Consider the following 26864-nt stretch of genomic DNA (forward strand, 5'->3'; position numbering starts at 1 on the left):
CATTTTGAAGCTATGAGATGAAAGGAAAGACTGGTTTCATCAAAAAGTTTTGGTTTATTTTATTATGACAAAGCACACTACGGCTATCTGCCTAAGGGGAGGGATGCCTTCCTGGAGGACTTTCTAATGGAAACTGGCTCGCATACACGTTACACATGGGGAAAACCACGAAAATGCCCATGCAGCCACCCCTTTCGCGGGATTCTAACCTCGGACCGAACTACCAGTGTTCAGCGACTTTACCGCTCGGCCGCTGTTTCATCAGGAAGGGAAAAAAACATCTTTAAGTGACATCCACATACATCACTGGATAAACTCCTGAATCTTCAAATAATTCGACTGAGGAAATCATGGGATTCACCATTTATGATACGATATGATGTTCTATAACGTAATTTACACAACCATATAGTTTAAAACCAGTCGCTCTTCACTTTAATCTGCAATGATATCGTTTTGTCTTTTCTGTTAACACAAGCTCAATTGATGGTATTTGCTGGTGTACTCGTCCAAGTGTTTTCTCTTTGAACACCTAAATTCTTTGAAGTATCCTGAAAGTATATTCAAAAGCGTCCAACTTTTTGAACATCTTGGTACGTCTGACAGCCCAATTTCCCTGCAAATTTTTGCTTACTTTTCTCCCTAATTTTCTTCTTTCCTTCTACAGTTATTTTCAGTGCTCACACAAGAAAATTAAGATTTTTCGACTGCTAGACTTCCATACATTTTGCATTCTTGTCAATTTTTTAAAATATCAATTATATGAATAGCGTTTCAGCTAAAGACAGCTTTTCATTTTCTAGTCATTTTAGCTATAAATAAAGTTTAAAGCGAAGTCCAAAGGATAAATATTTTAATTAAAAGATTTTTGCTAAATGACAAAGAAATAAAACAGTCCAGAAGGGTTTATTCTGTACCACAGAGTAACCCGATTCTTATATCGGCTGAAACAATCTAAATCATATTAAAGATCATGTTTTTTTATACAATCTATAACGCGAGAGAAAAATTAGCTTCTTAAAACATGCTTTCTAAGAGAATTAATATAAAAATTTATTTTTATATATATATTTTTTAAAGTTGAGACTTGAACCAAACTGTCAGACTTTTAAAGCTTATTTTACATGGTGGTTATTATTAAAGTTCCACTTTGAAATGGTCATAAAAGGAAAACTACCGGACCAAATGTTATCAAACTTGGGAATCGTGTAAAGGAGGTTATGAGAATTTATTTTCGGCGGAAAAAAAAAGAATTCAAAAACTCACCATCAGGGGAAAAATGGCGCTGTATACAATATTGTTAAATGAAATAAGACACGAAAACATGTGTTTAAAATGTGTTTAATATTTTCCGAAACGTGTTACAAAGCATGTTCAATGTAGCGTCCAGCATTTTCCGAAAGCAAGTTAAATCATGTTACTGCATTCTCAACAGCAGCTCTTAGCATATCAGGTTTGGTTTTGGTTTGGTTTATTGGATTACGGCAAAGCACTCGAGGGCTATCTGCCTTAAGGGAGGGATGCCTTCGTGGAGGACTTTTTAAGGGAAACTGGCTCGTATACACGTTACACATAGCATATCAGGAGGAATGTTATCAGTGTATCACATTTTTCATTTCTGCCAAATTGTTTAGATTATCACCATAAACAGTGCTTTTGAGATAACCTCATAGACAAAAGTCACAGAGGTTGAGGTCTGGTGGGAAGAGGGGAAGTGTTGGCTTATAAGACGTTCATTCGTGAAATGTTGCCTAAGTAACTTTGCGACACTCTTGAGGTGGTGCCCAGCCCTGCATAAAAATCGTAGTATCTAAAATGCCACGTTACTGCAGTTCATGTATCACGAAACATTTTAATATTGGCTCTAAGTGAGCTGCAATCGCAGTGGTCCAGCTGTCGACTGCTCTTCAGAAAAAAATGGTTCAGTTATAAAACTAGCTGTCATTCAACAGTAAACGGTGTGAAATGACTGTTATGCAATCGAATGCAGTAGGAGAATGCAATGGAACTAGATAGATAACATGAGAGATTTCTTTGGCCCGATTCGATTAAAAGCGTTTTGAATCAGTATCTTCATGTTTTAGTGCCGAATTCAGGCTTAAAAAATTACAAATTAGCGATCTGTAAGAAAACTATTTCCAGATTGTACGCACTTGTGAGAGTGATTTGCGATCTCACATTTTCTAATCGCTAATTCGTGGTTTTCACGGACGAAATTCTCACTTACAGGGATGGCGCACTCGACATTTATCGAATTTAACTTCTTTAAATAATAATTTGCCTACTTCAAAGTTTCTTAAGGGTATACAACATATTAAACCCGTTTAACAAAAGGTTAAGTTAGATTCCGACCCATATTTCGTTTAACAATATTGCATACAGCGCCATTTCCCCCCCTGGTGGTGAGGTTTCGAACTTCCTTTTTTTCGCGGAAAATAAATTCCCATGACCTCCTTTACACGATTTCCAAGTTTGATAACATTTGATCCAGCAGTTTTCATTTTATGACCGTTTCAATGTGGAACTTTAATTATAACCACTCTGTATATTGTTAAATTTTAATTTGAAGCTATGCGTTATATGTATATCATGCGTAAAATTTTCGCTTTTATGGAAAAATAAAAAATCGAAGCAAATATACTTAGTATAATGGACCAAAACTGAAAACATTTGCCCTCCCTCCGAAAATAAAATATTGAAATTTCGAACTTGAATTTACTGGGTTATCGTAATATTTAATTTGACTTGTCTTCTAAGTCCAAGTTCCGACAACAATTCCGTCAAAAATTCCGAATTACTTAAGCTAAAGTTAAAGATTTAGTATATATTCACTGTATGTTAATAAAGTAATCAGAGTGTGATAAAAATAGATTATAGAATTTACGCTGATGTAACTTTTTGTCTGACTGCACAACATGTAATGGAAGAGAAGGTTTGTAGAGATCTGTTTTTCACATGCCTCTAAAAGTAGATGTCATATTAATTTTGTCTCTTCAATGTCAAAAAACTTTCCTTTGAGAGGCAACTTTAGTTTTTGAGAAAGAAAAAAAATCACAAGAAGACAAATTTGAAGAACATGCAGGACGATTGAATATACATACTTATTTTCCAAACACAAGCGGTTCTCCGACTGGTTATTGAATAATGAAAAGATGCATTGTCATGCAATACAAAACATTTGGAATACGTTTTCTGGTTGAATAACGTAAGATTAAAAGTCATCTGCTTAATTCACATCCATTTACAAGTCAACTAATCGGGCAATTGCAGAATCGTTTTGATCCTGAGCTTGTAAGACAAACCTAATATCACTGGATTTAAACACTTCTTTAATCTTCCGAGAACGTTCCTTCTTTAGCTCATATTCCAAGAATATTAAGTGAATACAATTATTGCCAAAGAAATTGAATATTCATTTGCACTACGGCTTGGTAGTTTACTAACGAGTTAACAAAACTTAAATTCTGCTTTTTGTGTCAAAGAATACAACAATATTTTAAATATTTACAAATAAAATATTAAATTGGAGATTTAATTAGAGCCTCATCAGTTGCCTAGCATTTGAAAAAGAAAAGATTGTTAAATACTAATTGTTTGCTGCTCAGTCTAACCCAGGTTGCATTATGAAAGCATCTTAATCAAATAGCTCCCATGTTCTTTCTATGTTCAAATAACCAACTAACTAGTTTAAGCGCGATTTCCAAGTGAAGTTACTAGTAAAATCCGAATACTCATTAAAAATCATGTAGCTAGCCAATCGAGAGTAACATGAAAGATACGGAACCAATAATTGAAATGTTGTTACGGTACGCAGTTTCTTAACTTAGATGGTCATTCCTTAATTAAATAGCCCACCAACAGCCGAGCGGTAAAGACGCTGAACACTGGTAGTTCGGTTCGAGTTTCGAATCCCGCGAACGGGCTGGCCGCATGGGCGGTTTCGTGGTTTCCCCCATGTGTAACGTGTATACGAGCCAGTTTCCCTTAGAAAGTCCTCCCCGAAGGCATCCCTACCTTTAGGCAGATAGCCCTCGTGTGCTTTGCCATAATTAAATAATCCAATTCAATCCTTAATTAAATATAATTGATTTGTAAATTCTACTAGAACTGACGGTAAGAATTGAAGTGGAAATAAGTAATATGGTGTGCAATCTTGATTAATATAAAATTAAAAATATTTGCATAGAAAAATGTTTGCATTCAGACAGAAAGTTTTTTGAAATATTTGCAATTACTTTATAAGAAGGATTTATTAATAACAGTAATAATTACTTATTATATTACTGATGATTAGGATTCAGTTCTTGACAATTACATTCTAAATTAGAATTTTAAGGATATAATGAAAATACGCTACGCACAAAAATACATTTTAGGAAAAAAATGAGTTGATTTTTTTATGTTTTAAAACTTCTTAAATTCATTTAGTAAACATCGTATCCTCGTTGTTTATTGAATCCAGAATGTTGGTGTCGTTTATATAATTATTCTTACTTGTCCACAGAATCTGCTGACTTATCCAGCCATTAAGTAGCTGCAGATCATTTCTACATAACCATTGAACTTCCATTAATTCAGTCAGTCCATTAATTCAGTCAGTCAATTAATTAGAGGGTTGTATGTTTATATCATAATTTGACTTTTATAAAAAATTATGATTCTAAATATTATGTTTCTATTAAAATATATTGTGCTTTAAAAATATGGATAATAGTATCAGCCGCCCTTTCAGCCACTTCAAAAGCAACAGTTTGTTTAGAAATAAATTATGCAGTTAATGTCATAAAATTCAAATAAATATCAAACGAAAATTCTCAGTTTTAGACAATTCGATTTAAACGAAGTAAAGTAGCAGACGATAAAACGCCGAAGATAAAAATTTACTCTTACAAAAACTTACTCTTAAATTTTTTAAAAAAAGAAAAGATACGAGAGAAATTTAAAGAAATAGTTAAAAATTTGAATAATATCATCTATAATTTAAAAAATAGCCTTTCATATAGTATTAATAAATATTTATTACGCATCATTGAGGGAAAAAATGTCATATAATTAATTCTCCGTAAAATTTTACTTGAAGTTTAAGGTTAAAAATAGCTGTGGCAATTCAGTGTAACAAAAATCCATAGACCACATTTGGCGTTATTATCGCTCAAAAAAAGGTGCCAAATTTCAAAACGCGAAATTATGTAAATTCGTGTATATCTTAGAAAATTTTGAGTAAAAAAGTCTAATTTTTTGCAGATATGCTTAAAAATACACCTACTTTAAGATGATGGTAAAAATTTTATAGGTTATAATTCAAAATTTTTTTCGAAAAATCCATAGAAATTATTTAAAAATAAAAATTTTAAAAATAAAACGCAAAAAATGGGTAAATTTTATTTGGAATAAACTAAAATTTCGAAATATGAGAGAAAAAATCAAAAAAGTTTACTAAAAAAAGAGATATTAATAAATATTTGCCAAATTCAATTAACATTGAGGAGCTAAAATTTTGAGAGCTAATATTTTAAAAACTATTCGTACGATTTTTACAAAACTTGGTATTCTGGCATAATTTGAGTCGTAGAATCGAAATATGTAAAAAAATTGGTATGTTATTTCAGAAAAAGTCCGATTTTGTGTCAAAATACCTATGTTAGAATAGTACTATATATAAATCTAATATATATCCTAAGTCGCGCTTTCGAGACATGAAAAACGTAGTTTGAATTTTGTCAATCGCCCCAGTAGAACGGGAGATATAGCACTGTCCCATTTTTTTTTTTGAGCAGTGTACATGTCTATGACCGATGGTTGCGGGGGGGGGACGTCAGGTAAGGACTTATATGAACACGCTGCATAAAACTGAAAAATGATAAAATGAATTTCTGATACGTTTCAGTTATGGTGTTAAATGAAAAAGTGCATTTCGAATTTGGAGAAGCCAACAGGCCGAATGCGGCCACCAAAGCAATTTTATGCCGCCCGCAAATACATTTCAACTACGCACTTGTTGCAAAGATTTCAAGATTTTAATTTATATTATTTTTATTTCATTAAAAACGAGCGTGAATAACCCAGCAAAATCCATAACGAAAGAGAATTAATTTACAACGTGATACAGATTTTATTCAAAGATTTGAAGGTTCAAATTTGATTAACTTTTGTTCGCACTAGTTGAAAAGTAAATAAGCTCAGTCACGAATTTTTACACTGCTTTGGAATACATTTATATGTGAACAGTTTTTTTTTACAGTTGAAAATTTATATGAAAAGAACCGGTGATTGACAGATGAGCCTCAATGGTGAATTTCTCGAGTTCCGTCCATTTATATTCGTACCTGTATTACCTACTAGTCAATGAATATCTATCTAGCCGCCCAACCGTGGCGGTTAGCGTCGCTTTAGTGGTTAGCATCGCTGACTGCCAGGTCGAAGGGCCCGGGTTCGATTCCCGGAGAAGGCATGGATGTTTGTAAATGTATAGTGTCCCCGCGGCATGAAGGCACTCTAAATTTACGGCAAGCCGAAAGTCCTATCGAGAGGTTGGTCACAGGGAAAGATGGTGGGAGACCCTCTGAGCCGTGCCCCCTCCCGAGGTGCTCTCCATCAAAATTGAGGGCGGAACTGAGCTAAATCACACTGTCAACTGTGTTCAAGGCTGTTACAAACGGCAGGCGTAAACTTGCGCTCCTTGCAACGAGAAATTTCGTGGGCTTGGGCTGACTCTAGGTCATACAAGTGAGCATTAGCAACAACAAATATTTGAGTCGATTTAAGTTTGAGATTATTCAACTTAAAAATTAGCTTGATTTAATTTTTTAGATGAAAAAGTACGGCAATTAACAAATATTTTTTTTCATTTAATGCTTAACATAGATTATAATAATGCCGAAACGCTTCATTTACAACAAAAGGTTTTAAATACTGTGTAATTTAAAACCTAACAGCTTACCTCGCATACGTACGTCTGACGTACAAAACTAAAAATGTGTCAAATTATACATTTTAAAGAAAAAAGAATTTAAGATATTCGCATAAACTTTGAGTATAGACTAAACCTATTAAACCGGCAATTTATTTGAAAATGCATAGTAAATTTTAAAAACAGCAACCCACACAAACACATCTGAAATTTTATCTCATCATTAACTGCTACCCGCAACGCCAAGTTTCAAGTTAACTTCCTAACAGCAAAAACAAATTAGGAGAAGCGTTTTTAATTGGATTAACCTTTTCGAAACACTCTCGGCCAATCACAAAACACGCATTCGTTATGCATTTTATGCGAAGTTTAGATCCATTTTACAACTAGCATTAAAACAAACATGTAAGGAAAGTTTATTTTACAATCAAAATCATTCTAAATTCAAATAAATCAAATTCTCGAACAACAATAATAATAAAAAGAAATTTTTTGTTATAAATAATTTTCTGCCTTAGTAGTTGGCACAACCCTAAAAAACAAAATATAATATATACACATTTCGAATAACATGAGAAGGTTCTATTTCAAAACTGAAAAAACACAGTCTTTCTGGACCGCCACCCCCCCCAAAAAAAATGAATGCTTTTCATTATTAAAGATCGCTTTCTTGGCACTCATGCACATACAGCTCAAAAGCATAATCAGTAAACATTGTTATCAGGAAAAAGAAAAGATTATATAATAATTTTATTGAGTCCAGCCAGAGTCTTTTCATAAAAATATTTAATATTTCTAATTAGACACCTCGCAATTTAAATACATTTTCATTTAAATGAATCAAAAGCTTAAAAGTAGAAAAACCATTTTTAGAACTGCGTTCATTGCTTTTCAATCACTTGATTTGCTACTCGATAACAGAAAGATTAGATTTGAAAGTTGAATTTCTTACGTTTTATTGAATGACAACACGCTGGTGCGTGTAGAAAATAAGCATTATATATAAGGCAGTGGAAATACAGGGTGTTTATTAAGTCCCGGACCCATTTTGATGTTTAATAACTCATAAAATAATAAAGATAGATAAAAATTAATAACATAAATGGTTAGATAGACTCAAAAAGTTTCATGACCCTTGTCAATGAACTTCCACGTGTGCCCCCTTCGTCGCACGAGCATCAAGTTAATATTCAATTTCACGCCAGGTACAGGCAAGCATGTCGGCATCCACAGAGGCTATTGCGGTTGTAATTCTGGCATTTAGGTCATCAATGTTCGACACTCTCTTCTTGTAAACGTTGTCCTTTGCAAATCTCCAAAGGAAAACGTCCAGCGGCGTTATATCAGGTGATCTGGGTGGCCAAGGAATTGGACCTCCTCGCCCAAACCATCTTCTTGTAAAATGTTCATTCAAAGAACTACGAACGATGGTACCCCAATGAGGTGGTGCACCATCTTGTTGTAAAAAGATATGCGGCTGAAGCTCTTCTAGTTGTGGAACTACGAAGTTTTCCAACATATCTAAGTATAGGACTAATGAGACCGTCTTTTCTGTAAAAAAGAAAGGCCCAATGACTCGGTCGTGCATTAGTCCACACCACACATTAACCTTTGGGAAATCCTTTCTGCGCCTCACGGTATTCATGGGGGTTTTCAGATCAACATAGGCGCACATTATGGCGATTAACAATGGCAGAAAGATGAAAGGAGACGATAATAAGCAGACGATATTTAGACTGTAAAATGAAATTATCTGAATTAACCACACACGCAGACGATATTTACAAAAGTAAAGATATTCAAACCTGAAAAGGAAAATACATAAGTTATTCCACTAATAAATGCTATAAAAGTTTGTTTATATCTTCATTATTTTATGAGTTATTAAACATCAAATTGTGTCCGGGACTTTATAAAAACCCTGTATATTGCTTTCAAATAGCCGAGCTTGTGGATTAAACTGAAATATAACTATCTTACATTCTGTCGAACGGCAACTGTCCAGCGAGCCGGAGTTAAAAATGTTTTATTTGGAATGGTGTTGCCACTTCTCGCTTTCAAATCCCTGAAAATTCGATAGATAAAAAAAATGTTAAAAATTCTGTTAAAAATTCGATTGATTTAAACACTACGTGAAATATATATAGCAGGGGTGGCCAAAGTGCGGCGCGCGAGTCTGATACGGCTCTCGCAGGCAATTTGTGCGGCTCGTGCATATAAACTATATGTATGAAATATGGTAAACTAAAACTATTCAGTGTCCAAAAAGAAGTAATTAATTAGTTTAGACTCTTTTTAAAAATTTATCAGAGATTTCTTTCTATTTAAAACCTCCTCCACTACTTCTATAATGATGTAAAAATGAACTTGTGGCTTTTAGAAAATCTAGATGCGGCTCTCGAACAATCCTGAATTCAAACGTGCGGCTCTTACTGACATGAAGTTTGGCCAACTCTACATATAGTTTTTGCACTGCTGAAGGGAATGCACGACATTTCGTCGAAGACTGCGTATTATTGCGACATGTTAGGGAAAAACATGGTAACATAAAGGAATTTTACTGCCGCAGGAAAGAGTTTAGATTTGCAAAGGATTTGATGAACTTTGTAAATGGCAACAGAACAAATACTGGGAATTTTGGTTTTATATTTTTAACTGTCTTTTTGTTTTAATTTGTGTTGGCTGTGCTGTGTTAGCCATGAGGCTTGCAGCACACTTGTATATCACATTACTATATGAAATAAATCAAGAACAAATTCAAAATTCAGGTTTCGAGGTGCTTATGTTCGAACAGAGGACTTATGCTGTAACGTCGGTGAACTTCCGAGATGGAAATAACTAGACAAATTCTCTTTTTAGATTTATTTAAAGACTTAGGCTTCCTTGGTTAATAAAAAGTAACATTACAGCACTGCTACAGAAGGAGAATGATAACAGCTTCTCCGACGCTCGGACGCGTCTTAGTCTGTCGGCGTTTCGCAGACAAAAGCCACCTCTTTACTAGCAACACACAGCAACGTTTGGTGCTCAAAAAAAGAAAAATAAAAAAAAAAATCTGACAGCTTTCAGATTTAACATTACGCCCAAAGGATCGTTTTTTGAAACTTTCGTGTTTTGTTTTTTTAACCCATGTTCAGTGGAAGATTACGTTATTCAAAATTGGATGCCTCTAGGTACCGTTGCTTTATCGCAATGAAAGAAACCTACATACAGAGCATGCAGATTCTTTATTATTTAATTTCTTTAAATATAACACAGGGCGATAATATTTGGTGGCAACAATTTGAATAGTGATCCGACATTTAAAGAAAGTTTTCAACGTAAAATGCCAAAACGAAATTAATAAACCTTCTAAGCTATTGGGCTAAGAAAAAAAAAAAAAAGATTCAGCATTTTTATGTTTCACACAAACACCAGATATGCTGGATGTCTTAGATTAATGCTAAAATGGATTAGAATTAATCGACTGAAACTAATATAGAGCTTATATCTGTATAATCGATTTCAATGTCCCATTTATTTTCGTATGATCAGCGACTTGCTAATTCATGTGCGATGTTCCTCGTTTAGCGTGGAATTGATAGGGCTTTTAAACCAAACCTCTAATATTACGAGGAGTAAGGATTAACGTCAATGGTTGCTTTGGCAATGAACGTATACTTACGCCCCTTATGACGGGAATAGGGCTCAAAATCAGCCCGAGCCCGGCCAAGGCACTTCTCGCTCTTTATGTAAAATGTAACTCCAGCCAAAGCTCCAAAGGAGATGAACTTCGGTATTTTATTACATAATTATCTCTATTAGTTTGACTTACTTTTTAAATTTTTAGCACCAGAGAGGGTATTAGTCTCGAAACTCATTGTACAAATCATTTTTCAAATTGCTGCCACCAAAGTTTATAGCCATGTATTATTAAAAATATATATATTAAAAGTCTGTATGCATGTACGCATGTTCCTAGCACTGTGGAAAAACGACACCTAGAAGCTACGGAATTTTCAATGCACGTAGTCCGACACCTAACGTGGGCACCTCGAAGCCCGAATTTCGGAATTTATTTTTTATTCATTTATATTTGTACAAATTTAACAAATTTTTGTTAAACAAATTCAGCGATTGCGAAGGCGAGCAATGGCAACACAGCTCGAAATAATTGTTTTTTTTTTTTTTTTTTTTTTTTTTTTTTTTAACTTAAGCTCGCTAAACTTTTGCCAGTTGGCAAAATGTAAGATTCATCTTTCACTTTTCATCAAACAACTCGGCTATTTAAAAGCAATACACTGCCACTGCCACTGCCTAAAATACTTAAAATTTACTTATACTAAAATCATATAAAATAAATAGTTTTTTTTTACCTCGCGCCACTTTGTTGCTATTTAGTAAAGCGTAAGATTTTTAACTTTCTAATTTAACCTGTTTGGTTACTGATTAACAGACCTAGAGATTTAAAACAATAAACGCAGTTCTTTAGAACGCTGTTATGAATTTTGTATATATAAAAATAATTTTAGTGAAATTGTATGTGTAATTGTAGTATGTTTTGCATAATGTTACATAATATTACAGGGGAATTTAACACTGAGGTAAATGGCTATCCCGCTAAATTGACGAGATATCGCCAAGCTAACGATGGTTTTGGCAGGTAATTTTTGCCAAACTTAATGACCATTTGGCGATATTTTGGTCTGGTCCCTGTATAACTGCAATTGATACTGTAACTGAATAACTGCAATTGATCCCTATATGTAACTGTAACCGTATCCGGTCCTTATATGAAATTTTAATCGTATATGTCTTTCAGTAACTTCGAGAAATGGAAAGTACTAGATATTTCTCGGCGACCAGGGAAAACTATATAACATCGCACAGAGCATCAGTCCTGTTCTTAGTTTAGAGCTGACTTCGAATTATTGACAGATCGTGCGAGCTTCGCTCTTTGGATGCGCTTTGCATTGTGTTGTGTTTAACGTTTAGTAGTTTGACGTGGTAACTATTGATTGAGCTCTGTGATACTGAGATGAGCTGTACAAGTACTTTTATAAAACATTCTAGAACTGTAAAGTGTTTCATTTGGGAAAATAAATTCTATCGTGCTATCATCGGTTCGGTGTGCATTCAATCCATTACAAACACCTGTATGGATGCAACAATATTTTTTTCTATTTTTTATTTGAAAAAAACGTATTAAAATCGTGACTTGTTTAATTAGAAATATTAAATATTTTTATGAAATGATACTAGCTGCACTCAGTAAAATGATTATATATCCTTTCTTTTTATGATTCCTATTTCAAGTGGCTAGTATTTAAAAGATTAAGACTTCCCTCAATGATGATAAAAGGTTCATGATGCTTTTCTTTTTTACGCTTGTTACGACATAAATTACGTTATAAAAAATTTAAAATAGCGAATTTTAGAGAAACTTAAAGTCTATAAATCTTCCGCTTGAATGATATTCTGTAAGTATAAAATAAAAACTATTGCTATAATTACAAATGTAATATAAAACAAAATCAGGTCATGAATCTCGAATGCATCAATTACAAGACTTGTTTAATTCTTCAAAACAAAGTTATTTCTCTAAGAAATTACCATACGAAATTGGCATCAGGAAAGCGAATTTATTCATCTTTTTAACCCTTCTTTTGTCATTCATATTCATGAAGATGCATACGTTTAAAGCTAACTCAACTTCTCCAGTTACAAATGCAAAAGAGGAAATGTCACCTTAGGTCATAAAACTGTATGGAAAATTAGCATGATAAGAAATGAAAAAGGTTAAATTCTATTCGTCTGCCTTTTTATTAAAAAGAAGCGATCGTTCTAAACGGTTATCTATATAATACAGCAACAACCCATTCATATGAATTACTTATCCTTATTTCTAGATCTCATTAAATCGAGCTTGTTGTTCATATATTTACCTGTTTTTGATTTAATTAATACTAAAAAGATAATAAAATAAATGAATAAAATCTGAAAAAATTCAGATCTTAACGTTTACTCAAAAGGGTTTTTTTAAACTTAATATGGATTATCATTAGAGATGGCGCGAGTGGAATAGCGAAACATGCATTCAGACTAACGTGAGAACTTTGAAATCTTCTGTATATTTAAAAAACGAAAAAATATGTAATGCAATTCTATAAAAATATTTAATGTTTTAATCAAGATATATTATAAATCCAATGCATTTTTATTGAAATCAAACCGATTCAAAAGTAAAAAAATAATAATAATAATAATAACATCACATCTTACATTTTGCCGAGTGGCAACAGATTGGAATGAAAAGTGAAAAAAAATGCATTTAAAATTTTGCATAAATTGCATAAATTTGCACTAAATCAATACAAAATCATGTTTGGATAATGGCCATTTAGTATAAATGAAGTATATATTTTTAAGAAATTATTAGCTCTAAAAATACATCGTCCAGCTAGTAAATAATAACAAAGAAGGAGAATTGCGTTTATTACGTTCAAAAACAGAAATTATTTTGAAGAAATTTGAAAGAAAAATTAAGTTTTACACTTCGCGAACTGGCAACATTCTGGCATGTGGCATATAAAAATATTTTATTTCGGGTAGTGACAACACAATTCTTTTAAATCGCCGAATTTGTTGGTTAAATTTGAAAGACAAATACCTTAACTTTTGCGGAACGGCAACACGTTTTTAATCGCTATTTTTCTGATTAAATTTGAAACATAAATATCTTAGGGTTTGACGAGCGGCAACACACTGGTTTTAAATCCCTGAACTTGTTTATCAAAATTTCAATCAGTTAGTTCTCACTGAGCAAAAAAAAAATTTTTTTTTTAAATCGAAATTCCGTATTCGGGCCTCGAGGTACACATATTCAACTGGAAAACTAAGTGCGCTCAAAATTTGGTGGCTGTAGTTGTCGCCATTTTTCCACAATGTCAGACACATACAGATTCTTCATTATTTACAAGTACAGATTTTAAAAGCGAAAATTCCAATGTATACTGCATTCAGTTTGCTATGATTAGATAAAAGCAAAATAATGTGCAAAATTTGTAGTAACAACACAATATTTCGTTGGTAAAACTACACTTGTTTTCGGTCTAATTCGTATTAAGTGCCAGACAGCCTAGAATGGGCCCTTGCCTTCCTTTGTATTAAGCATAACAGTATTAATTTTCCGCGCATAACTATGGAATTTATTATTTCTAACTAATCATAACGAGACTAATTCAATTTTATCGATATACCGACAGCGAAATAGTCGAACTGCAAATTAACCAGGCCCTTTCTTTAAAGAATATTAGATTCGAACTTTTAAGAACTGGCAACAGCTTGTTATGTTTACTTTTATCTTTAATGAAACTTCTGCTGTAAAGTTATAGCAATTCAGGAACAATTCAGGAAATTAGTCGCTATAAATTAATTTAGCGTGTTTAGTATAATGGAAATACTTTGTGGCAACAGTTTCTTATTCATTTTAATTGAACTAGCTTAAAAAAAAAAAAAAAAAAAAAAAAGACGATTGTGTAATGAAGAGCTTTCAGTTGTTGTTTTAATGAGAAAGATTTTCGCTTCAAAGTTTGTTTGTTTTCATTCGCCCACAAAGAAGTTGAATGAGTTTAAATAATAACTGTAGTCTTCTCATAATAAATGTTTCGTTGTGTTCACTAAGCGTTCTTATTCATCGTATGGAAATTTAAGATAGTATTTACACTTCTATTTTAATACTGTCTTAAAAAATATTACTTAGTTTATTGCAGAATGATGCAAAAATTACTTTCACAAACTTTCCCTGTGAAATAATAAGCATCAATAAAAAATGTAAATAAAAAAGGGAAAAGAAAATAGGAGATTGTAAATATTATTCTTTACTGTCACTTACAACTTGATTTCTTCACTTCTTATGATCTTTCTTCACTGCATTATTTACTCTTTGTTATTTTTGTTTCAAATGATTTAAGTAATCAAATTAATTCATTCACCAAGTTAAACTCTTGAAAATGGAGGTAAATTATTGCCAGTACTTTTCTGTTCACTATAACATGGATCTTTTTTTTTTTTTTCTGTGTTTTAATTAACTTGTGCATCCAACCCCCTCAAATAAAAAAGAAAAAATATACAAATCCCGCTAATATAGTTTCATAAAAGTATTTAATACTTCTAATTACACATTTCATGATTTAATGCATTTTTGTTTTAATAAATCAGATTTAAAAGGTAAAACAAATACTCTTACGAACTGCCTTTATAGCTTTTAAATCACTTGGTTTGTTAGTGAATATTACACAAATTAACTCTGAAAGTTAAATATTTTACGCTAATGGAATGGCAACACGATAGGCTTTGAATATGAAAGCATTTTAATTCCGGCTGCCACAATACACTGCTTTCATAGAGCGGAGTTTGTTGATTAAAATAAAAAAGCTACAGCTTATATTTTCTTAATGGTAACAGTCTGAAGATAAAAATGTTTTGGTTTGGTTTATTTAATTACAGCAAAGCACTTGAAAGCTACCTGCCTAAGGGAAAGGAGGACTTCTTGTTGTGACTAATCTCACTTGTCTAACATCAGAACAAACCCACAAAACTGGCAACGAGCAGAAGATTACATCTGTCATCCCTTGGCAACAGCCTTGGGCATCATACAGGTTTGCCCAGTTTCATCCCAATTTTGAGGGTCTTCCACCACTCTTCTCTTACCACCAAACCATGTTAGGATTTCCAGCTCGCCACATATTTAGAGTGTCCCCACACCCCAAAGACACTTTTCATTTATAAAAATCCATACCATCTCCAGGATTCAAACCCAGACCCTTCGGTACAGTAGTCAGAGTCACTAACTACTATCTCAGTTGGCCAGTGTAGAGGACTTTCAAAGGGAAACTGATTCGTATACATGTTAGACATGGGAAACACCATGAAAATGCCCATCAAGGCAACCTGTTCATCGGGAATTGAACCCTGTGCCGAATTACCAGTGTTTAGGGATTTTACCACTGGAGGACCATAAAAGTGTTTTATTTTGAACAGTACTGACATGGCTCACTTTCAAACTGGCGAGTTTGTTAATTATAAATTCATTATATTCATACAAAAGACAAATTAAAAACTGGGGCTTTGATGTGTCCATGCTTGGGTGGAGGATTATGTGCATTCAAAATCTGGGGGTCCAGGTGCTGCCATTTTTCCATGGTGCGAAGAACAAACAAACACACCTATGAACAGATTCTCCATTATTAAACAGTACAGCTTTCTCTCGGACTAACTGTGGTTTGACATAATGATGAAATCCTCCTATTACCCCCCATTAGGATCATATAAAAATTTATATTTTGTTTTTAAACAACTCTCCTACTTCCAGGGTTGAAACTGTTTTGAAAAATGTTCTACCTCATTCAAAAAAAGTTTTTTTGAACTGCAAATATGAAAAGTATCATTCAAGAACTTAAAATTTGTTACCATATATTTTCAACCTCCTAGACCACCATTAATATTAATATAGAGCAAAAGCTGTGAAAAAGCCATTTGCTCCTATTAAACTTGTTTTTATACAGATTGTAATAATAGATTATATAAAACAGAAGACATTTTCTTAATATTTTCGAAAATGTCACATAAAACCCTTAATTTCATTAAAATATCTGTTAATATTCTCCTCTCTTATTTGATTTAATTTAGCAAACATATTGGATGCAGAAATAAATATTCATATTTAATTTGATGCTAACTTTAACAAACTTAAATTTAAACGTGTTTTTAAGTTTTTTTCATCAACCTTCCAGCACGTGCATCACGCACAAACTTTATCATAAATTCCGTTTTTAATGCACATTTTTCGCATATCACAGCTGGGACAACCGAAGGTAATTTCAACCCTTCCCCACATCATGGACTGTGCCAACAAAAAGTCATATAACATTTTCTTTTTTACTGGGCTTTTGTGCTATATTGCAGCTTCTTCATAAAAGTTACGACATGTGCATGGCTGTGAGTGAAAATTCGAAAAAAAATTTTTTTTCAAGTTCTTAGTAGTTTTGTGTTATTAACCTGTATTATTTTAATTTGTATAAATTCGACTCTATAATTTTTATATAATTTTCATGGCAAAAATATATGTGCAATAAGCTGATTTTGCTCACATTCTTCAAGACTTATGAAGAAAACAAAGATAAGGAGACCTTAGTATGTGAGAACAATAGCGATTTGAGTAAGAAAAATATAGAAATAAATAATATCAGCAGTGAATCTGAACAATACATTTTGGATTGATGATGATAATAATGCTATAAAAAAATGATGATGATACGTTCTATGTTGGTAACAATAAATCTTCTAATTTATCTATTAGTCTTATGAAAGAGCATCCTCATTCGCACACAAAAATCCAGGCATTACCTTCTGACATTTCAGCATTTCTAAGTCGTAATTATGCTGCTCTTAAGGATCGAAATGAGGAACATGCGGTTTGCATGTCAAGAGAAAAATTTAGATCATCAGCATCTATGAAATACAAGACATGCCTTAGATACACAAGCAAAATGTCATTCTATTACCAAAATTATTTGCATGGAAAGCAATGTTAACTTCAAACACTGAGAAAGATCTTTAGAATTCTGTTTTCCTATTATTATTATTACTTTCTTTTATTTCTATTTTTTAGAAATAAAAACAAATATTAAAATTAGTTTTTGTAACCAGTAAGAAGTAAATTTCCTTGCAGAATAAGTAATGCTACACTGCCTTTCCCTGTGACTAATATAAGCATTTAAAAATAATTTACTTTCATTTGAATGTGACATCATTTGTATTTTGCAATAATAAGGTCAATATTTTTTTCTTAATAAATTTATTATTAATATTCACTTTTGTCAGTTTTCATGCCAAAAACGGTAAAATAACAGATGTTGTAGAAAACATGACGCATGTGTGGTGGAAAGTTAAATTTACCCAAACAGCAAACCCCCAATGTAAAATTATTTGTAACATAGTATTACAGATTACATCGATAAACATACACTAAACAGTATAAAATCTGCAACATTCCATTGCAATCCCATATTTCTTTTATTACCATCATTTTAACGTATTTCAAATAACACATTTGCAAGCATTAAAATTTTAACACAAGAAGTGTTGAAAAATAATAATGCTGTTAAAAACAATGATTCAAAAAAGAAAAGCCATGCTAAGCATCTGAGATAAAAAAATTACTAGTAATAGGGAAACAAAAAAATATCACAAATACTTATGAATGTACTATGTGTGAAATGGCTGACAAACATTATAATCATTAGATTTTTCTTGTTTGCAAATGAGGTGGTTCTGATAGAGGCAGCTGCATAAGATCTTCACTTCAACCTTCTGAGCGGCATGACCGCCTTTATCCGGTCATGAGATTTTTTGTCACTTAGTATATACACTGAAGTGACAAAAGTCATGGGATAGCAATATGCAAATATACAAATGGCAGTAGTATCGCGTAGAAAATGTATAAATGCGAAGTGCTTTGGCAGGGCTTTCATTTGCGTTCAAGTTATTCATGTGAAGAGGCTTTGACGTGATTATGGCCGCACGACGAGAATTATCAGACTTTGAACACAGATAAAGTAGTTGGAGCTAGACGGATGGGTCATTCCATTTTGGATATCATTAGGGAATTCAACATTCCGAGACCAACAGTGTCAAGAGTGTGCCGAGAGTATCTAATTTCAGGCATAACATCCCACCATGGACAGCGCAGTGGCCGACCACCTGCACTTAACGACCGAGACCAGTGACGTCTGTGTAGAGGTGTCAATGTTCACAGATAAGCAACACTGCGTCAAATAACCGCAGAAATCAATGTGGGACATATGAGGGACGTGTCCGATAGGACGGTGCGGCGAAATTTTCTTCCTTGGGCTATGCCAGCAGAAGACCGACTCGAGTGCCTTTACTGACAGCACGACATCGCCTGCAGAGACTCTTGTGGGCTCGTGAGCATATCGGTTGGTCCCTAAACGAATGGAAAACCGTGGCTTGGTCAGATGAGTCACGATTTCAATTGGTAAGAGCTGATGGTAGGGTTCAAGTGTGGCACAGACCCCACGAAGCCATGGACCCAAGTTGTCAACAAGGCACTGTTCAAGCTGGTGGTGGTTCAATAGTGGTCTGGGCTGTTTTTACACGGCATGGACTCTGTCCTCTGGTGCAACTGAACCGATCATTGACTGGAAATGGATACCTTCAGCTACTTGGAGATCACTTACAGCCATTCATGGACTTCACATACTCAAACAACAATGGGATTTTTATGGATGACAATGTGCCATGTAACCGGGCCACAATTGTTCGCGATTGGTTAGAAGAACATTCTGGACAATTCCAGCGAATGATCTGGCCACCTAGATCACCCGACATGAAACATTTATGGGACATCATCGAGAGGTCAGTTCGTGCCCAAAAACCACCACCGTCAACACTTTCACAATTATGGACGTCTATAGAGGCAGCATGGCTCAATATTCCTGCAGGGGACTTCCAACGACTTGTTGAGTCCATGCCACGTCGAGTTGCTGCACTTCACCGGGCAAAAGGAGGACCGACAAAATATTAGGAGGTATCCCATGACTTTTGTCACTTCAGTGTACATTACCTTATAATTTAAGATATTTTGCTTTCTTACTTTCTTTTATAATGTAAATGTCATCTTAATGAATGTAAGTTTATGAAAATAGAGTCTAAAATAATTTATGTAATAAATACTGTTTAAATGTGTGTCTTTATGACAGATCCAAAAACTTCTGCTGCTCAGAGCATGAACACAGGCGAGCTAAATTTTGCTGCAGCAGAAGCCTTCCCACTGGTGCGTCAGCACCTATATAAAGGGTCAGCCTCTAAATTGAAAAAGAAAATAATAATAATAATAAAATAAAAACTAAACAAAGGCAATATTTACAAAGATCTTAGTACCATTACACCAAGACACTATGGAAGTATTATCTCTACTCTGAAAAGCTCAATAGAGTATGGCAAAATACAAGGTTATTTAAGTCAAGAAATACCTTCATAAAGGATCTTCTAAGAAAAATTAACTTGTTTTGTGTTACACATGGGTAAACAAAATTCCCAAGCGGGAAGCTTGTTTACAAAAATATAAACTTGAGTGTGCATTAGCACAGCTATACCGAGGGGCAGAAGGAACAGTGAAAACATATAGGGGTTAGTCACATGGATCTTCACAACAGAATAACTAATTGAGATTCATTCAATTATAGCAAAGTTCACAACACCTACCTTTCCAAAGATTAAAATTCTCCATATAGAAAAGGAAAACCACATAAGGCAAGAGATGAATTTTTTACACTCAACAGAAGTACGAAGCATGAGAGAAATACAGCGAGAGAGGAGAAATACTTCAGAGTTTTATTTCTGGTACGGCTTAGGAAGGTGAAGCCAAGAGATAGAAGGACAGTCGCTTTGAACTTTTACAATTTGTTCTAAAATACAGACTCAAACAAAATTCTAAATCGTGTAAATTGTCCTCACAAAAGTTGCAAGTATTACTCCATGTGAGAGAAGATTTTCTAAAAATAAAATAGGTTTAAGATAGCCTGAGGCCTAAAAACGAGTATTTTATATTTAATAAATACTGTACTATCTAGAGAAGAACGACTGGAGTAATGAAACAGTCTTCTAAAATGACACCGATAATTTTGGTAAAAAAAAAAAAAAAAATATTTGCACTTTAAAGTATTGAAATTATAGTTTTACTTTGAAAATTAACACACAGCTCTTATTTGTTTCCTTATATGTCATTTTGCCATCTTAAAATTGATTTTTTCGTGTACTTTGAGAGAGAAGCCAAATGTAACATGCTGAGTGGCAAAAGCTCTACCTACACTATTGGGGATGTACTAACACATCATGATGGTATCAGCACTTTTATGAAAACTTTCCAGATTTAAATCTGATCTTCATAAGGTCCTGGCACCATCAGCCTGCAGCATCCTCATGATGATTCGTGTCTTGCTGAATACTGGCAGACCTAGGCACCATTACCTTTATGACGGAACATGGTTGATTGGTTATTAGAGTATAGCTAAGCACACGAGAGCTATCTGTCTAAGAGGATAGATGCTTTTGTAAAGAACTTTACAAGGGAAACTGGCTCATATTCATGCTACACATGAAAAAACACATGAAAACTAATTATGCAACCAGTCCATCAGCAGGGGACCGAACCCAGTCAAATTCACAGCAGTCAGCAGCTACTGGCAGTGCAGATGGGAAATAATTAGGAGCATGTTTCACTCTATGGCACGCAATTACTGCATAAAAATTTTAAATGATAGAGACACAGGTTACTTTGATATTTTTTTAGATTATTTTAAGTTTTAAACTTTAATTTTGTCTTTGTTAGTTCAGAAACAGGCTGATTGATTTATTTGTTTTATTGCACCACCTTCTTGATGATGATATGGTAAAAGGTGTAAATTTCATTTCTCACTTTTGTTTTTTTGCATGTTTTGCCTCTTTCTTTGCAGTTTGATTTGGGTTTTTGATTTCTGCATGTGTCTTATTCCAAATTCAACATCAGATGAATTTTAAACATATTATTTCTTTTCATTTATTTTGCATTATATTACATATACATATATGTAATAATAGCAAGGAAAAGATGGAGCAGTGTCAATGCGTACTATATAGGATAGATAGTAGCTCCATATTTAAGAGGAAGAATTCTGATTGCTTAGTATGCTAATAATGTTGATTTCCTAATATCTAAAATCTTGGCAGTCGTGGCAATTTTAATTCCATTTTTACTTGTAACTGACATTTGTGGCCATAGTTCGCTTGGCACTCTAGTCACCTATTCAAGAACATTTACATTTCTAATATTATTGCAATAGAAAGCGAGCCTGGTGAAATTGCTAGTTTAGCACTGCAGAGACTGAAGCTAAAGTGCAGAGTTATCCAATGTGTAAGCACACATAGAGAAAAGTTTTGGTTGTAATAAATAATAATAATTACAAATAAAATAATAGAAAACATTTATTTTCTTTTCACTAAAAAATAAAACACAAAATTTTATATATGTATTATTATTATTCTCCTTTACATCCTAATTTTTAAATGTCCAGAGCAACAATTCTGAAACGTTAGTAACACTGAATCTAAAATTAAAACAGCTACAAAAATGCTTAAAATGACCAAACAGCGGCTGTTTACAAATATTATGAGATTCAAATAATTATAAGTTCAATCTGATTAAGAATATTCTCCAGGCAGTATTGCTACTTTTTCAAAATTGTTGACCAAAACATTTTAAAATTAGGATGTTTGAAGAAAATAAAAAAGTGATGCTTATTTAGTTTGCTTGTTTTATTTATAGTGGAAAGAAAATAAAGTTTTTTATTATTACATTTATTATTTAACAGATTTCTAATTATTATATTTATTTATAAAATAGTGGATTAATTAATCCGTGAATTTTAAAATTAATAAACTGCTTTATCCAGTACTCTTCTGTTATTGGAACAGGAGTCAGAAATGAGTGGATGCATGTATGCATGTCTATATGTATGTATGTATGTGTATACACATACATATATGCACATACACACATACATTTCTGAATCTGACCTGGATACCCACTTTTGCTTTATACAAAACAATTCAATAGTAAAAAAAAATAAACTGTTTCAGTTAAAAAAAAATTCTCTTCAATTGCTTATTTTCTTTAATTTATGCATTTATTACATAAAAAAATTATTATGAATATTTAAAATAGAAATTAAAAATTTATAAACTGACACAATTACATTTGCTTTACAATAAATATTTGCAGGTTACAAATTCAAAATTACACTTTTTTTATGTCACTCCTGACTTTGGGAAAAGTTTGAATGGAGATGAAGTTATATTCATTAGACATTAAAATACACTACTTGCAAATATTCTAGTAAATTAATTTTATTTCATAATAATTTCAGAATTTCTATGAAAATCAGACAAACTAATAGTTAATCTGAATCAAGAATCTAAAAATAGTCTGGTGGCAAAAATGTCCTCGGGGAAATCTCACATTTCCATTTATGAAGTTAACAAGCAACACATTAAAAAAAACTGCTGAAGAAATTTATACTACTGTCAAGAGCATATACGAGTGCAAAAAACTGTCAAGGTGAGTAATGCAAATAACATTATTTTACCTTATAAATTTAAACCATCTTAAAAATTGTTTAAATGAAAGAAATTAGACAACATATATAATATTTTGCCTCCTATTTCCTAAATCATTAATAAAAAATTAACTTATCACGGATTTAAATTACATTTAATTTTGAATAAACTTAAAGGCATTTAAGTTTTAACAGAGAACTCACTTGCTTTCACAAAGTTTGCAATCTTGGATAAATTTTAATTTATTACTTACCCTTTCAACTGATGTTTATGTATTGCCATAAAATTCTTTCAAAATGAGAAGGAACTTATATGCCCTTCAACTCTGAAATGAAATTTCACAGATGTTGCCATAAACTACTTCCAGTTTTAGTTAATTTAAATGCTCTTCAGTTTTCAAGTGAAATATGCTAAACCTGTATGAATAACGGATAAATAAAATTATAATAATAATTTTGGGCAAACATAGAAACTGGTGGTTTTTAAAGGATATAATACCTTCAGTTTATCCGTTCACATATTTAAAAAAAAAAAAAAAAAAAAAAAAAAAAAAAACAGACAAAACTATAACAAAATAATCTTGAAAACAAGAGTTCTCCCTCCCCCCCCCCCCCAAAGAAGGAATATAAATTTATGCACATGTTTTATACATAACAAAAGGAAACGACTTTTTAAAGACAACTAATAGACGAAATAATTAAATTAATTAAAGCAAATTCAGAGAACTGTATACTAGTTGAAAACTATATATTAAAAGTGTATAAATTTAATTACAGATCAATTTATGAAGACATGAATAAAAAAGGTTTTTATAAATCTATTTTTTGCAAAATAAACAATTTTTTAAAAAATTCCCGTTAGATCAATATGTGTTTTAATAAAATATTTTGGAGATTTCGAGAAGTTTTTCATAGCTCTTTATAAATCATTCTTTCAAAATGCACTGCATTTATTTTAAAACCAATATCACTTGCACACTGGATATTGTTTAAGCTTCACTTTCATCTATAATACAAAGTATTATTTCATGATAATGCGATTTGACTAATATTAAGAAAAAATAAATTAGAACATATGTTTATCCAGGAACGAGAAAAAGTGATTTTCACACATGTAACAAAATTTTACCATTTATGTTAGTTTTTTGGCAGGAAATTTAAAAACATATTAACATTTGTAAGTACCTGCAATTTTATATTGTTTTGAATAGATAGAAATTAGTTCGAATACATTTGACAGATGTTTTTTAATGAATATATATTTATACGAAGGAACGCAGACTATCTTTTAAATATAATATAAATAATCTCTTCGTGAACCAAAATTTTCTTCAGAATCATTTTTGGAGAGGCAAAAACCAGTCTGAGCACAAAAAACTGTAAAATTCCATAAGAAATTTGAACCCTTTTCATATACATAAACATTCTATAGATATAGCTTTAAGGAACTGAGTAAGAACGCTCAAATACGACACTAATTATTGCACAAACTCTAACGTAAATATATGAATACTTTAATATACACACACACAAAAAAAGATATTCTTATGGTCATCTGTGATAAATCCTTCAAAAAGAACAATCCTGTATTTTTTTTTCAGCAATACAGCATTACCACACGATGCTTCTAAATTAAAGAATGCACATCTGCAAGTAAAGCTTTCAATAAACTATAATTTCGAGTTGGAACATCCTCAGAATTTATTTTTACGAGCATAAAAGAATCACACCAAAATTCTAATTTTCGCCAAATTCTCATGGATACCAGTTTTCTATGTGTTAAGAACACTACACTTATTTTGTCAGCTGCAATAAATGCCTATAATTATTTGCACATCACCCAGGCCAACATTATGTTCGTTTCGGTGCTATATAATTGGAAACATTACTTACTCAGATGACAAGTACTAGGCCTAAATCTCACAAACAGCGGCACAGTTTGGTGTGTTGATGTTGCATGGGAGTTCCTCTCAACACCGTTTGTTTCAAATGAGATCTTTCACCCTTGAATCACAGAGATTTTCACCAGATACGGCCGCAACACTTAAGCTGCACAGTGTAAAAAAACTCTTTCACCTCGCATTTTTATCGAAAATTGATCATATTGTACACAAACACAAAAATGAGATCACCGCATCCCTAGCGTCTTGTGTTTTCATTCACCATTATCCACTATGGCCGACAGTAGGGTTGCCATATCGTAGTAAACAGTGCCGTATTTCACTGTGAGTGATATTTATCGCTCGATCACACTTTTTTTTCGTCCGCCAATGCAAGAAAAATTTTTAAGAAACTTTCAAGTCTACATTACCATTGCAGAATATCCTATCATGTAATAATATATCTGTAAATATCAACAATGTAAATACAGGCTTTTTTTAGGCAAAATAACAAGATCTCAAATTTTCGTAACATTTTATATATGTTTTGCTGCTGTTGTTGTATTCTTTTTTTTTTTTTTTTTCCTTTTCTTTTAATCTGAACTTATGTGCTACACATATATATATATTTTTTTTCCTTTTAATCTGAACTTATATGTTATACATGATTTTTTTTTGTTTGTTTTTGTTTACTTATTACGTGCTCCTTCTTTAGGCACTACATAGAAAAGGAGGGATGCCCTGTGAAAGTCTTTTTGAGGGAGCCGCGAAAACGCCCATACAGCCAGCCCGTTTGCCGGGACTCGAACCCCGGAACAAACTACCAGTTTCAGCGGCTTTTTTACCGCTCGGCCGCTGGTGGGCCTTATGTGTTATATTTCAGGCCTGAATATTGCCTCATCTGCAACAGAAGCTCACAAGGCCGGGCAGTGGGAGCTAGAAGGGAGGCATAGGCAGCGGTATATGTGAAACGTTATTTTGTAGGGGTTAAATGAAGTGGATCTTCGAGGTACGTGAAGTATAATTAAATCTAAACACCAATATGGAATTTAAATTGAGGAGAAAAAGAGTTGTTGATCTAGATAAGGTATTCAAAAAAATTATCACATGATTTGAATATCTACACTTTATTATACGTTTTCCATTCCATCGAAACTTTTGAATGCAAATTAGGAATATCAACTAAATTATAATGATGGTGACACTGATAAGGAAGGATTCCGTGTTAAAAAAAGAAGTGTTTCGGAATTTCATTGCTAGGAAAATTGGAACACGAACGTGGAAGGGCAGTCCTTTTAAATTTTTGCAGTTTTTTTTTTTTTTTTTTAAATACGATTTCCAGAACTAAGTTTCAAATATTGTAACATCAATGCGAACTTTCCTGTCAGTTGCTGAAGTGTTCCTAGTTGTGAGCAAAATTTTCTAAATAAAAATCATTTAATCATTTAAAAAATCAAGAACTACAAATGTATATTTTTCTTTTAAGAAATCTTTGTTTACAATCTATATACGAAGAGCCATGAAATAAACATTTACAATGTCACTGACGGTTTTGCTAAAAAAAGGGGGGCTTCCCTCCCAAAAAAAATGCGAGAAGCTCCAGATTTTTAATTACATCCAAAGGGGCGTTTTTTTAATGTTTTTTGTGTTACCTTTATTTATTAAATATCATAGTCTACGTACTCCAACCATAAAATTCAGTTCAATAGCAATATGGCAAAATAATTTTAAAATGAGCATATCTTTAGAATTTCCAACACAGAGTCTGGCGCGATGGAGATAAAAAAAAAAAAATTTTTTTTCGTACAGTGTTTCCACTGCTCGCTTTGAAATCGTTTAGTTTTGTAATGAAAAATTCGGTGAAGTGTTACAAATTATGAAACCGATAATAAAACAAATTTCAAATTTAAATTAGGGCTT

The 26864-nt window shown here is 32.7% G+C and overlaps 1 protein-coding gene across 16 annotated transcripts in view; it reads right to left on the bottom strand.

Annotated features, from left to right (window-relative positions):
- The window catches only part of LOC118184279 (tyrosine-protein phosphatase Lar-like), a 732937-nt gene that overhangs the window by 440629 nt on the left and 265444 nt on the right, over nt 1–26864 (bottom strand). For 10 of the 16 annotated variants that reach the window (XM_085819922.1, XM_085819931.1, XM_085819929.1 and 7 more), the window contains exon 1: nt 24958–25236. The exons of 1 other annotated variant lie outside the window; for it this stretch is intronic. The gene's annotated coding sequence lies outside the window, so the exon portion shown is untranslated. Of the gene's footprint in view, nt 1–24957; nt 25238–26864 lie in introns of those variants that run through there. 5 more of the 16 variants (XM_085819920.1, XM_085819919.1, XM_085819917.1 and 2 more) reach the window with 1 other exon arrangement.

Source organism: Stegodyphus dumicola, chromosome 7, assembly GCF_044657685.1.
Source record: "Stegodyphus dumicola isolate Sdum_Otavi_A_Nest chromosome 7, ASM4465768v1".
Classification (NCBI taxonomy): Eukaryota; Metazoa; Arthropoda; class Arachnida; order Araneae; family Eresidae; genus Stegodyphus; species Stegodyphus dumicola.